General features: G+C 32.9%; 1 protein-coding gene across 7 annotated transcripts in view; it reads left to right on the top strand.

Annotated features, from left to right (window-relative positions):
• The window catches only part of LOC106052510 (glycoprotein 3-alpha-L-fucosyltransferase A-like), a 133,313-nt gene that overhangs the window by 38,028 nt on the left and 83,171 nt on the right, over window positions 1-12,114 (top strand). The gene's annotated exons all lie outside the window — the stretch shown is intronic.

The following is a 12,114-nucleotide window of genomic DNA, read 5'->3' as shown; positions in this document are numbered from 1 at the left end:
CAAGTTCTTGTCTTGTCACATACTAATATCTCCAACTTTAATATCAAGTTCTTGTCTTGTCACATACTAATATCTCCAACTTTAATATCAAGTTCTTGTCTTGTCACATACTAATATCTGCAACTTTAATATCAAGTTCTTGTCTTGTCACATACTAATATCTCCAACTTTAATATCAAGTTCTTGTCTTGTCACATACTAATATCTGCAACTTTAATATCAAGTTCTTGTCTTGTCACATACTAATATCTCCAACTTTAATATCAAGTTCTTGTCTTGTCACATACTAATATCTCCAACTTTAATATCAAGTTCTTGTCTTGTCACATACTAATATCTCCAACTTTAATATCAAGTTCTTGTCTTGTCACATACTAATATCTGCAACTTTAATATCAAGTTCTTGTCTTCTTGTCACATACTAATATCTCCAACTTTAATATCAAGTTCTTGTCTTGTCACATACTAATATCTCCAACTTTAATATCAAGTTCTTGTCTTGTCACATACTAATATCTCCAACTTTAATATCAAGTTCTTGTCTTGTCACATACTAATATCTCCAACTTTAATATCAAGTTCTTGTCTTGTCACATACTAATATCTCCAACTTTAATATCAAGTTCTTGTCTTGTCACATACTAATATCTCCAACTTTAATATCAAGTTCTTGTCTTGTCACATACTAATATCTCCAACTTTAATATCAAGTTCTTGTCTTGTCACATACTAATATCTCCAACTTTAATATCAAGTTCTTGTCTTGTCACATACTAATATCTGCAACTTTAATATCAAGTTCTTGTCTTCTTGTCACATACTAATATCTCCAACTTTAATATCAAGTTCTTGTCTTCTTGTCACATACTAATATCTCCAACTTTAATATCAAGTTCTTGTCTTGTCACATACTAATATCTCCAACTTTAATATCAAGTTCTTGTCTTGTCACGTACTAATATCTGCAACTTTAATATCAAGTTCTTGTCTTGTCACATACTAATATCTCCAACTTTAATATCAAGTTCTTGTCTTGTCACGTACTAATATCTGCAACTTTAATATCAAGTTCTTGTCTTGTCACGTAGTAATATCTGCAACTTTAATATCAAGTTCTTGTCTTCTTGTCACATACTAATATCTCCAACTTTAATATCAAGTTCTTGTCTTGTCACGTAGTAATATCTCCAACTTTAATATCAAGTTCTTGTCTTGTCACGTACTAATATCTGCAACTTTAATATCAAGTTCTTGTCTTGTCACGTACTAATATATGCAACTTTAATATCAAGTTCTTGTCTTGTCACGTAGTAATATCTGCAACTTTAATATCAAGTTCTTGTCTTCTTGTCACATACTAATATCTCCAACTTTAATATCAAGTTCTTGTCTTGTCACGTAGTAATATCTCCAACTTTAATATCAAGTTCTTGTCTTGTCACGTACTAATATCTGCAACTTTAATATCAAGTTCTTGTCTTGTCACGTACTAATATATGCAACTTTAATATCAAGTTCTTGTCTTGTCACGTAGTAATATCTGCAACTTTAATATCAAGTTCTTGTCTTGTCACGTACTAATATCTGCAACTTTAATATCAAGTTCTTGTCTTGTCACGTACTAATATCTGCAACTTTAATATCAAGTTCTTGTCTTGTCACGTACTAATATCTGCAACTTTAATATTAAGTTCTTGTCTTGTCACGTACTAATATCTGCAACTTTAATATCAAGTTCTTGTCTTGTCACGTACTAATATCTGCAACTTTAATATCAAGTTCTTGTCTTGTCACGTACTAATATCTGCAACTTTAATATCAAGTTCTTGTCTTGTCACGTACTAATATCTGCAACTTTAATATCAAGTTCTTGTCTTGTCACGTACTAATATCTGCAACTTTAATATCAAGTTCTTGTCTTGTCACGTACTAATATCTGCAACTTTAATATCAAGTTCTTGTCTTGTCACGTACTAATATCTGCAACTTTAATATCAAGTTCTTGTCTTGTCACGTACTAATATCTCCAACTTTAATATCAAGTTCTTGTCTTGTCACGTACTAATATCTGCAACTTTAATATCAAGTTCTTGTCTTGTCACGTACTAGGTTGTTTCCAACAGATTCTGTTGTATGTGATTTTAAAATGAAATTCAGTTTACTTGTTGTATGGAGAAAGCGGCGGGGTATGAGTGTGTGTGTGTGTGGTGACGTAATGAGTGTGAGGGGAGAAATGAGTGTGTGTGTGTAGAATGAGTGTGGGGTAAAATGACTGTGTGGGGGTGTGTAATGTGCGTGTGCGATGGAAATGTGTGTCGGGAATGAGTGTTTGGGGTAAAAGAGTGTGTGTTGGGAAATGGGTGACTGTGGGGAATGTGTGATCAAATAAATGTATACAAGAATACAAAGTGTGGGGAAAGTGTGATCAAATAAATGTATACAAGAACACAAACTGTGGGGAATGTGTGATCAAATAAATGTCTACAAGAACACAAAGTGTGGGGAATGTGTGATCAAATAAATGTCTACAAGAACACAAAGTGTGGGGAATGTGTGATCAAATAAATGTATACAAGAACACAAACTTTTTTCCCACGTTTTAGATTTGAGTCACACTCGTAGACAGAGGGGGTGAGGGAAGGCAGGTTGAACGAAGCAGACGTCAGTGTTCGTAACACCTTCGGCCATTTCCAGACCATCTCGTGACACCTTCAGCCATTTCGAGACCACGTCGTGACACCTTCAGCCATTTCCAGACCACGTCGTGACACCTTCAGCCATTTCCAGACCACGTCGTGATACCTTCAGCCATTTCCAGACCATGTCGTGACACCTTCAGCCATTTCCAGATTATGTCGTGACACTTTCAGCCATTTTTAGACAATGTCGCGAGAAACCAACGAAATACTCAATTCTGCCCCCTTTAATTGCAAAGCTTATATCAAGTCACTCTGTCTGTCTGTCTGTCTGTCTGCCTGGTACAAATCTTGTACACGTTTTTTTCCCCCACTTCCCATTCTCGAATCAAGTTGAAACTTTTCACAATTGTCTACGACAAGACATTAATCAATAGAAAAATTGACTTCTATTTTTATAAGTACTTGTATAGATCAGTGGCCAGCGTGTTGGCTTTCAGTCAGGGAGACTCGAGACCTCGAGTTCAAATTAAGACCCAGCAACTTGTTTTTTTTTAATTGTTTTTGAAAAGACTGCACGAAAACCTTCCACAAATGAGATTGGGCCATATCACACGGAGAATGCTAAAAGTATGAAAGTTGCGCTAAACAAAAGTAATTGGCAATTAATAAACATATTTCCAATCGCACAAATATTTGACTGTTAGTCTAGAAATCTAGATATATAACAAATTAATAACATGATTAATTCAAAACAATTGTTACAATTTCACTCAATAAAGACTTTTTTTAAATTAAAAAAAAAACTATTTTACTTGTTCCATTTTATATTGAATGTTATTACAGACTAGGATCAACACGTTTCATCTAGTGGACACGTACACTTTTATATTCAACATTAAAACAATTGACCTCGACAACAAGAAACTGTTTCAAAAGCAAAGCTTAACTATGATTCAAAATTCTATTTTTTTTTAAGAGAAATAATTTGTTAGTTTGCGAATTTCAAGCAATGAAATATAGAAATCTTTATCTAATCCTCTACGATGACGCATCTGGTACTAGTATTTTCTCAAACTATGCAGATAGAATTTGATAAATTAAAAAAAAAATTGCTTTACTTGCCAGTGTTATTGATATAAAGTAAATAGTTAATCACAGAAAAACTACGTAATTGTACAACTTATTTTAAAACAAATATTCTAAACATATATTGTTAGACACCTTATTTATATAGGTTAGTTATTTTAGTTATTTAGCGACGCACCATAGTAGACGCATATTGAACGGGACTAGTGACGTTTGGGATATGTTGGGTTAGAGACCGGAAAATCAGTTAGCGATAGAACATTCCAGGGTAACGACGTGTTTAGTGACAGAGACTTCTACTGTGGCCCTTTTATCATAATAAATACATGTTGAATAGTTCATCAGAGTCGACTACATCTCTTCACTAGTTAAAATCGATGTGCCAGTTCTTGTTTGTATTGTTGTGCAACTACACGTAATACACCCGGACAATTACACCCAAACGATTGCAGAGTAATTGGTTGACTTCAAGACAGCCTGAACTAGCAACATCACAGTGGCGACCCCGAACCTCGAAGCCGAACCTCGAAGCCGAACATCGTACCGGACCTCGAAGCAGAACGTTTACTCAGGTGAGGGTCGTGCACTCGAAGATATAAGATTTCATCGGAGTACGGCTGAACACAGCAGTATCGCAGGGTGACTTTGTTCTAGATCTACATACAGTCGTCGTCTGTTTGATCGCACGTTCAACGAGCCGTTAACTCAGGGTGACCTTCGTCAGGACCGTAATCATCGCAACGCCTGATCTTCATATGCTGAACCGACCTACAACCAGAGAAACCGTTCATTCATAACGGGTGAGAGATCGTTAGTGAACCTGTTGGACATATTTTTTCTTCGTCATAGGAGCCACATTGAGTATCAAGTTTTACCTCGTCAGTTTCGAGAAGGACAGTTTGCCCGCTGTCAGAAGTATTGTGAGTACTACAAGTTTGGTAGCTAACTAAATCGAAATCGCTCTGTCGTCTTACCCTTGGAGAGATTCTTGTGGAGCAGTTTGCTCATTGAACCGGTTGCTTGCCACGTTTATAACGGTCACTGTGTTTAACCTTTGGAAGGTTAGTGAAGTAATCTTTATCAGTACTGAACATTGATATATCTAGTATTCGTCGGTCTAGACCATATCTAGACTTGTTAGCAGTGAAGTTGTGGAAACAGCTACATCCACTTAATTTCGTTGAAAACCGTTAATCGTCTAACGGAACGTCGTCGGAGGTGACCTTGGTTTCACCTAGTCTACATTGGACAGTTGGTCTAGTGAAGCAGAGTACAACAGCAAACTTCGTCGTACTACCAGAGTAGCAGCAGAGGCAGTGAACTATTTTAGAGAACCGTTATTCGTCAGCCCAGATCAAGTCATCGTCAAGAAAGTCGTTATTCGTCAGCCCAGATCAAGTCATCGTCAAGAAAGTCGTTATTCGTCAGCCCAGATCAAGTCATCGTCAAGAAATTCGTTATTCGTCAGTCGTCCAGATCAAGTTGCCGTCAAGAGACTGTTATTTGTCAGTAGTCGTCTACACAAGTCAAGTCATCGCCAGAAGAACCGTTAACCTATTCGTCAGTAACTGTGTACACAAGGTCGTCGGAACTACACATACGCTCATCAACAGTCGTCGAAGAAACTGGAACATTTTGCTGTGGCATATCAGGACATCTGTGGCATTACGTGGGATACTGGTAGCACCGGAGAACAGAGTCAGAACTGGAAGAGAGGCAGTGGAATTTGTTGTGATCTAGCATATTCGGGAGTCCGAACAAAGGGATCTTTCTTATCAAAAGCTAAGTGCCATTTTTCTTATTAGTATATGTTTAGATTGCCCTTAGAAATAGATTTTGTCTAAATTTGGTACGTTAGCCTGAGTAAAATCAGGTGGTGCGCCTTAAAACCCGTCGGGGTAGAAGACGTAATTTAGATGAAAAGCTATATTATACGTTTAGGGTTGTAATTTGTTTTGTTTGTGTAAACGTCATATCCGTTGTTGCCTGGTTACTTCGTGACGTTATCATTGTGTGCCATATTGTCACATCCCAACCCATAGTGATAGTCTCATTTAATTATTTCATTTGTGTATATTATTTTAAATTATTTATTTTTATTAATTTAATTAGATCTGTATTTTTTTTTTTTTCACTTAATGATAGAAAGTGCGGGTAGGATTCTTTTACTGTGAATCAGACTAAAATAATTTTAGTTTGAGCGGTTAAAATCAATTATGATTTTGCCATGAGAATAATGCCGAAACTGGCTATGTAGTCAAACACTGTCGTCTGGCTAAATATAGATCTGCAAATTTTGTACATCTCTTTGGTACAATTTAATTATCTAGACTCTACTTTGAAATATTATTAAGTTGAAGATGAATGAAGGTAGTACATTCTAGATATATATATCTTGTTGAAGATATATTTGACATTTTATGAACGTATCTGTTTTATATGGTTAAATAGAACCATAATCTACTCTAGATCTAGACTCTAGACAGTCTTTGAATTTACTCTAAACACTTCACTGTGACTTCAGTCATACCAGATTTTAAAATTGATCATAGTTATTCATACTAGATCTAAAAGTCATAGTGCTCTTGATAACTATAGATCTAAATAGTATTATTATACATACTATAATATACTAGATTTAAATTTGTGTGTAATACTAGATCTAATATACAGATTTGAATATAACCATAATAACTCAGACTAGATTTATACATTTAATAAATCTATAGATAGAGACATAACATTTAAAAATTTGTATAAAAGTGTGGAAAAACTTAAATATAAAATAAGTTTAAAGTATAGCCATAACTAATATAGGCTAAGTAAAAATATATATAAAATATAAAACACAATGGCTACATCATCATATGTGGACCTTAAGGAGGTTAAGGAAACAGCTATGCAGGATGGAAAGGCCATGGAGTTAAAAGGAAAGGACTTAGCAGCTTATGTACAGCAAGTTGTGAAGGAAGAAACGGAACGTCAAAGACAAGAGATAGAAAGACAAGAAGAACGTCAAAGACAAGAGATAGAGAGACAAGATAGGATCAGAAAGGAAGAATATGAGAAGCAAAAAGAGGACCGAGAACATGAAGCTAAAATGGAGAAGATGAGATTGGATGCAGCACAAGCCAGAGCCCAAACTGAACAAGGAAATAACACAAATAACTCAAATAATTATACCACTCAAAGAGACAACCCTAATTCACAAACATGGCTAAAGAGAAAAATACAAAGTTTTGATGAACAGAAGGATGACATTGGTGATTTCCTGAAAAGATATGAGGCAAAAATGTCTACATTTAATATGCCTGAAGAAGAATGGTCTGAAATACTGATAGACTTTGTTCATGGTCAAGCTCTAACAATATGCCAAAATCATGACCATCATATTGATGATAGCTATCAGGTTTTAAAAAGAGAATTATTAAATGCCTATGGTCATAATGCTACAACTTTTAGAAAGAAATACTTTGACAATATACCATCATTAGGAATAGAACCCCAAACTACCATTAATATGGAAAAGGATTTTTTCAATAAGTGGGTAAAATTAGAAAAAGTGAATAACTCTTATGAGGGATTAAAAAAATTTTATTTTAGTGGACAACTTTGTAAATAAATGTGATCCTCAGTTACAATCTTTTATTAAAGAAAGAAACCCAAAAACTATAGATGAAATAACAGAAATAATGAGAGTATACAAAAATGCCTATCCAAATAAACCATTTTCTGATAGAGATAAGAGCAAAGTAGATTTAATAGGATACACCAAAGAAAATGTTGATAGAAGTAGAAATAGAAACAGATCAAATAGTGGAAATAGAAAATATAGTGAAATAACCTGTTTTAAATGTCAAGGAAAAGGTCATATAGCAGCTAACTGTAGAAGAGGGAATAGTAGATCTGGAAGTAGAAATAGATACAATGAACAAAATAACAGTAGATATAGGAGTAGAGATAGGAATGACAGGGGAAATTATAGAAATAGGAGTTACAGTAGGGAATACAAAAATAAAGGTACAGATAGGATATATTTCATGGAAGGAAATAGGAACAATTTTGCAGTGTACCCAGGGTTTGTAGATAGAATTCCGGTGGAATTAATCAGGGATTCAGGTTGTAACACCTTGGCAGTAAAAACTAAATTTGTCAAACCTCATTGGTATAAAGGGTTTACTAGGAAAGTAGAATTAGCAGATGGCACTGTAAGGGAATTTAAAGCTATAAGGGTATACATTGAAACTCCATTTTTCACTGGCTATTGTGATGGCATTGCAATACCAGAAATGAGATATGATATGTTAGTAGGAAACATAAAAGGAGTTAAAGAATGTTCAAGAAAAGAATTAGAAGACTGGCAAAACAAATACAAAAACATAAGACAAAATCATGGAAACATAGAAACACAAAATATAACAAGTATGGTAATAACAAGATCAATGGATAAACAAGATGAGAAACAGGAAAATACAATAAATGTAATAAGTAAGGATGAAGAAAAAGAAACCAGTAATGTAATACAAATAGAAAATACAGATGTTAAGGAAAGAGAGATAGAAAATGAAACACAAAATAGTCTTGAAACACAAATATTTCAAAGTGAAAAAGAAACAACACCCACATTTGCATTAGAACAAATGAATGACAATATTATTGGGAAAATTTATTCGAGAATATCAGATAAAAACAATAATAATCCAATGGAGAAATTTTGCATAGAGAATAAAATATTGTTTAGACAAACAAGTAATGATAATAAGAAAATAAAACAACTTGTCTTACCACAGAAATATTGGAAAGATGTTTTAATCATGACACATGATAATAATTTAGCAGCACATAGGGGAGTAAAGAAATGTTATAGGAATTTGTCAAAACAAGTATTTTGGCCCAAAATGAAAGCAACAATCAACAAATACATAAACTCATGTGACATATGTCAAAAGAGATCTAACAAAAGCCTAGTGAATAAAGCACCTATTCAAGAAATGGATGAACCTACAGCACCATTTCAGAAAGTATCTATTGATTTAATAGGTCCTTTAATTCAAACTGAAAATAATAACAAATACATTCTAACAGTAATAGACATGTTTAGTAGATATCCAGAGGCAATCCCATTATCAAATACAAGTGCAGAAAATATCATTAATGCCATAACTCAAAAAGTAATTACAAGACATGGTATACCTAAAATTATATTGAGTGATCAGGGATCTCAGTTTAAGTCAGAACAATTTAAGAAATGGACTAAACAATACAATATACAGCACATATACTCTTCGGTTTACCACCCGGAGAGTAACGGTTTATGTGAACGATATGGTGGATCATTAAAAAGATCACTAACAAAGATAATTCAGAATAATCAGAACAAGTGGGATCATTACATTAACTATGTACTATTTGCTCATAGAAACAACATCCATGAAGCAACACAATTTTCACCATATGAAATAATACATGGAAGAAAACCCAGAGATGAATTAGATGTTTTTAAAGAAAATCTAATAGACAATGAGAATAAATTAAATAATGACAGTGAAACAACAATCACAACAGAATTGAAAGAAATATGGACTCAAGCATATAACAACAATAAGAAATATAAACAAAGTGCTCATGAGAATCTAAATAAGAAAAGACAATTGAAAACACTAGAAGTAGGAAACAACGTATTAATATTAATAAATGACCTGAAAAATAAAATTGGTAAACAATGGAAAGGTCCATTTAAGGTGATAAAACAAATTAATGATGTGAATTATCAAATTGAAATAAATGGGAAAATTAAAACATACCACATAAATAATTTGAAACTGTATCATGATAGAGAAGATGAGTTAATACAAAACATTCAGGAGGAAATAGAAAATAAATTTTCAGAAAGAGAAGAATGCTTGATGATAATAACAAATGAAAATCATAATGAAAATGATATTAAGGAAATACCTGTAATAGAAACAAAAGAGAATCAAACTTGGCAAAAGATTAATCTTAATAATTTAACTAAGGAAAAGTCAAAAGATATAACTAAAATAATACAGGAATACAAAGAAATTTTTTCCAGCATACCAGGAAAAACTAATATTATTAAACATGACATTAAAGTAACAGACACAAAACCTATCAAGCTTAAGCCATATAGAATACCGCTACATTTACAAGACAAAGTAAAGAAAGAAATAGACAATTTACTAGAATCAGGTATAATTGAACCATCAACATCTCCTTATGCTTCACCAATTGTGATAGCCAAAAAGAAGAATGGAGATATAAGGTTATGTATTGATTATAGGAAACTTAACAACATCACAGAATTTGACCCATATCCAATGCCAAATATAGAGGATATTTTACATAAATTAAATGGAGTAAAATTTTTTACTAAATTAGATTTAACTAAAGGTTATTGGCAAATACCTTTAACAGAAAATGCTAAACCTTACACAGCATTTGTAACACCATATGGTATTTTTCAATGGAATTATATGAGTTTTGGATTAGTAAATGCACCTGCCACATTTAATAGAATGATGAACATGATAATTGGAAACAAAGAAAATGTTATTTGCTATTTAGATGACATATGTATTTTTAATAATAGTTGGGAGGAACATTTGGTAGATGTAAAAGAAGTGTTCAAAATAATAAAAGAAAGTGGACTTACAATTCAAGCAGAAAAAGTAGAAATAGGATTGGAGGAAATAATTTTCTTAGGACATAAAATAAATAACAACATGATTAGCCCTATTGAAGATAACATAAAGAAAGTACTTAATATTGAAATACCTACAACAAAAAGACAAATTAAAAGTATATTGGGAATAGTAAATTATTACAGAAAGTTTATAAAAAACTTAGCAGAAATAGTGAATCCACTAAATGACTTACTTAAAAAAGGAAAACCTCAAAAAGTAGTTTGTAATGAGGAATGTGTGAAAGCTATTGACAGAATTAAAGATGTTTTTAGTCATGAACTAATATTAAGACTACCTGATAAAGACAAAATATTTTATGTCACAACTGATGCATCTGGTAATGCTATTGGTGGTTGTTTAATGCAGAACTATGATAACTTACATCCTATATTATATGTAAGTAGAAAATTGTCAGAGGCAGAAAAAAAATATAGTGTCATTGAAAGAGAAGCCTTAGCTGTAATATGGGTAATTACTAAGCTAGAGAGCTATTTAATAGGAAGGAAATTCATATTATTAACTGATCATAAACCTATTCAGTATATACAGCAAAAGAGCATGAAAAACAGTCGTGTTTATAGATGGTTCTTAGCACTACAGGAGTATAAATTTGAAGTGAAAGCTATTAGTGGAGCTGTGAATATTGTAGCTGATTTATTGTCTAGAATGACATTGAAGTGAAACAGTTTTGTAAATAAACTATGATTATATTGATTATGTAATATATATTAATATATTGACACCATTTATATGTTATGAAAAGGGAGATAAGTAAAGTTGATGTTAAGCATTTAAAAGTAAGTATGGATATTTTTTTTGTGTGAATCATTTCATATATCATTGACGAAAGTTAGTTCTATGGAAAAGGGTGAGTATAAAAGAAAAATGGACAAAAGCGTATAAAAGGGTGGTAAGAAAAAATGTATTGAATGTGTAAATAAAGTCTGTAATTGTTTTTTGAAATATTGTATTTTATCAGATTACTGCCAGTGAAGAACATTTGAGATGTGTAGGACATGCCCATAGGATGCCACATTTTCCTCTATGATGAACTGTATACCAATGAAGATGATTCTGGAATGTTATGAACTGTTATGAACATTGACATGAATATGAGGAACTGTCAAGATGAAGATGTCAAGATGAAGAGATCAAGATTTTATGTTTGTGGTCTTCCCCTTAAATTGAAAATGCCCTTGTAAGACTTGACAGTAGTGGAAAAATATTGACATATTTTTTTTTCAAGGGGGGGAGGAATCTGTTAGACACCTTATTTATATAGGTTAGTTATTTTAGTTATTTAGCGACGCACCATAGTAGACGCATATTGAACGGGACTAGTGACGTTTGGGATATGTTGGGTTAGAGACCGGAAAATCAGTTAGCGATAGAACATTCCAGGGTAACGACGTGTTTAGTGACAGAGACTTCTACTGTGGCCCTTTTATCATAATAAATACATGTTGAATAGTTCATCAGAGTCGACTACATCTCTTCACTAGTTAAAATCGATGTGCCAGTTCTTGTTTGTATTGTTGTGCAACTACACGTAATACACCCGGACAATTACACCCAAACGATTGCAGAGTAATTGGTTGACTTCAAGACAGCCTGAACTAGCAACATCACAATATATTGCACTCAATATGGGCACATATATGAGAGGAATATATTATAATATAAAG

This window comes from Biomphalaria glabrata, chromosome 10 (assembly GCF_947242115.1).
Source record: "Biomphalaria glabrata chromosome 10, xgBioGlab47.1, whole genome shotgun sequence".
NCBI classification, from domain to species: Eukaryota; Metazoa; Mollusca; class Gastropoda; family Planorbidae; genus Biomphalaria; species Biomphalaria glabrata.
This window is presented reverse-complemented; position numbering and strand designations above follow the sequence as displayed.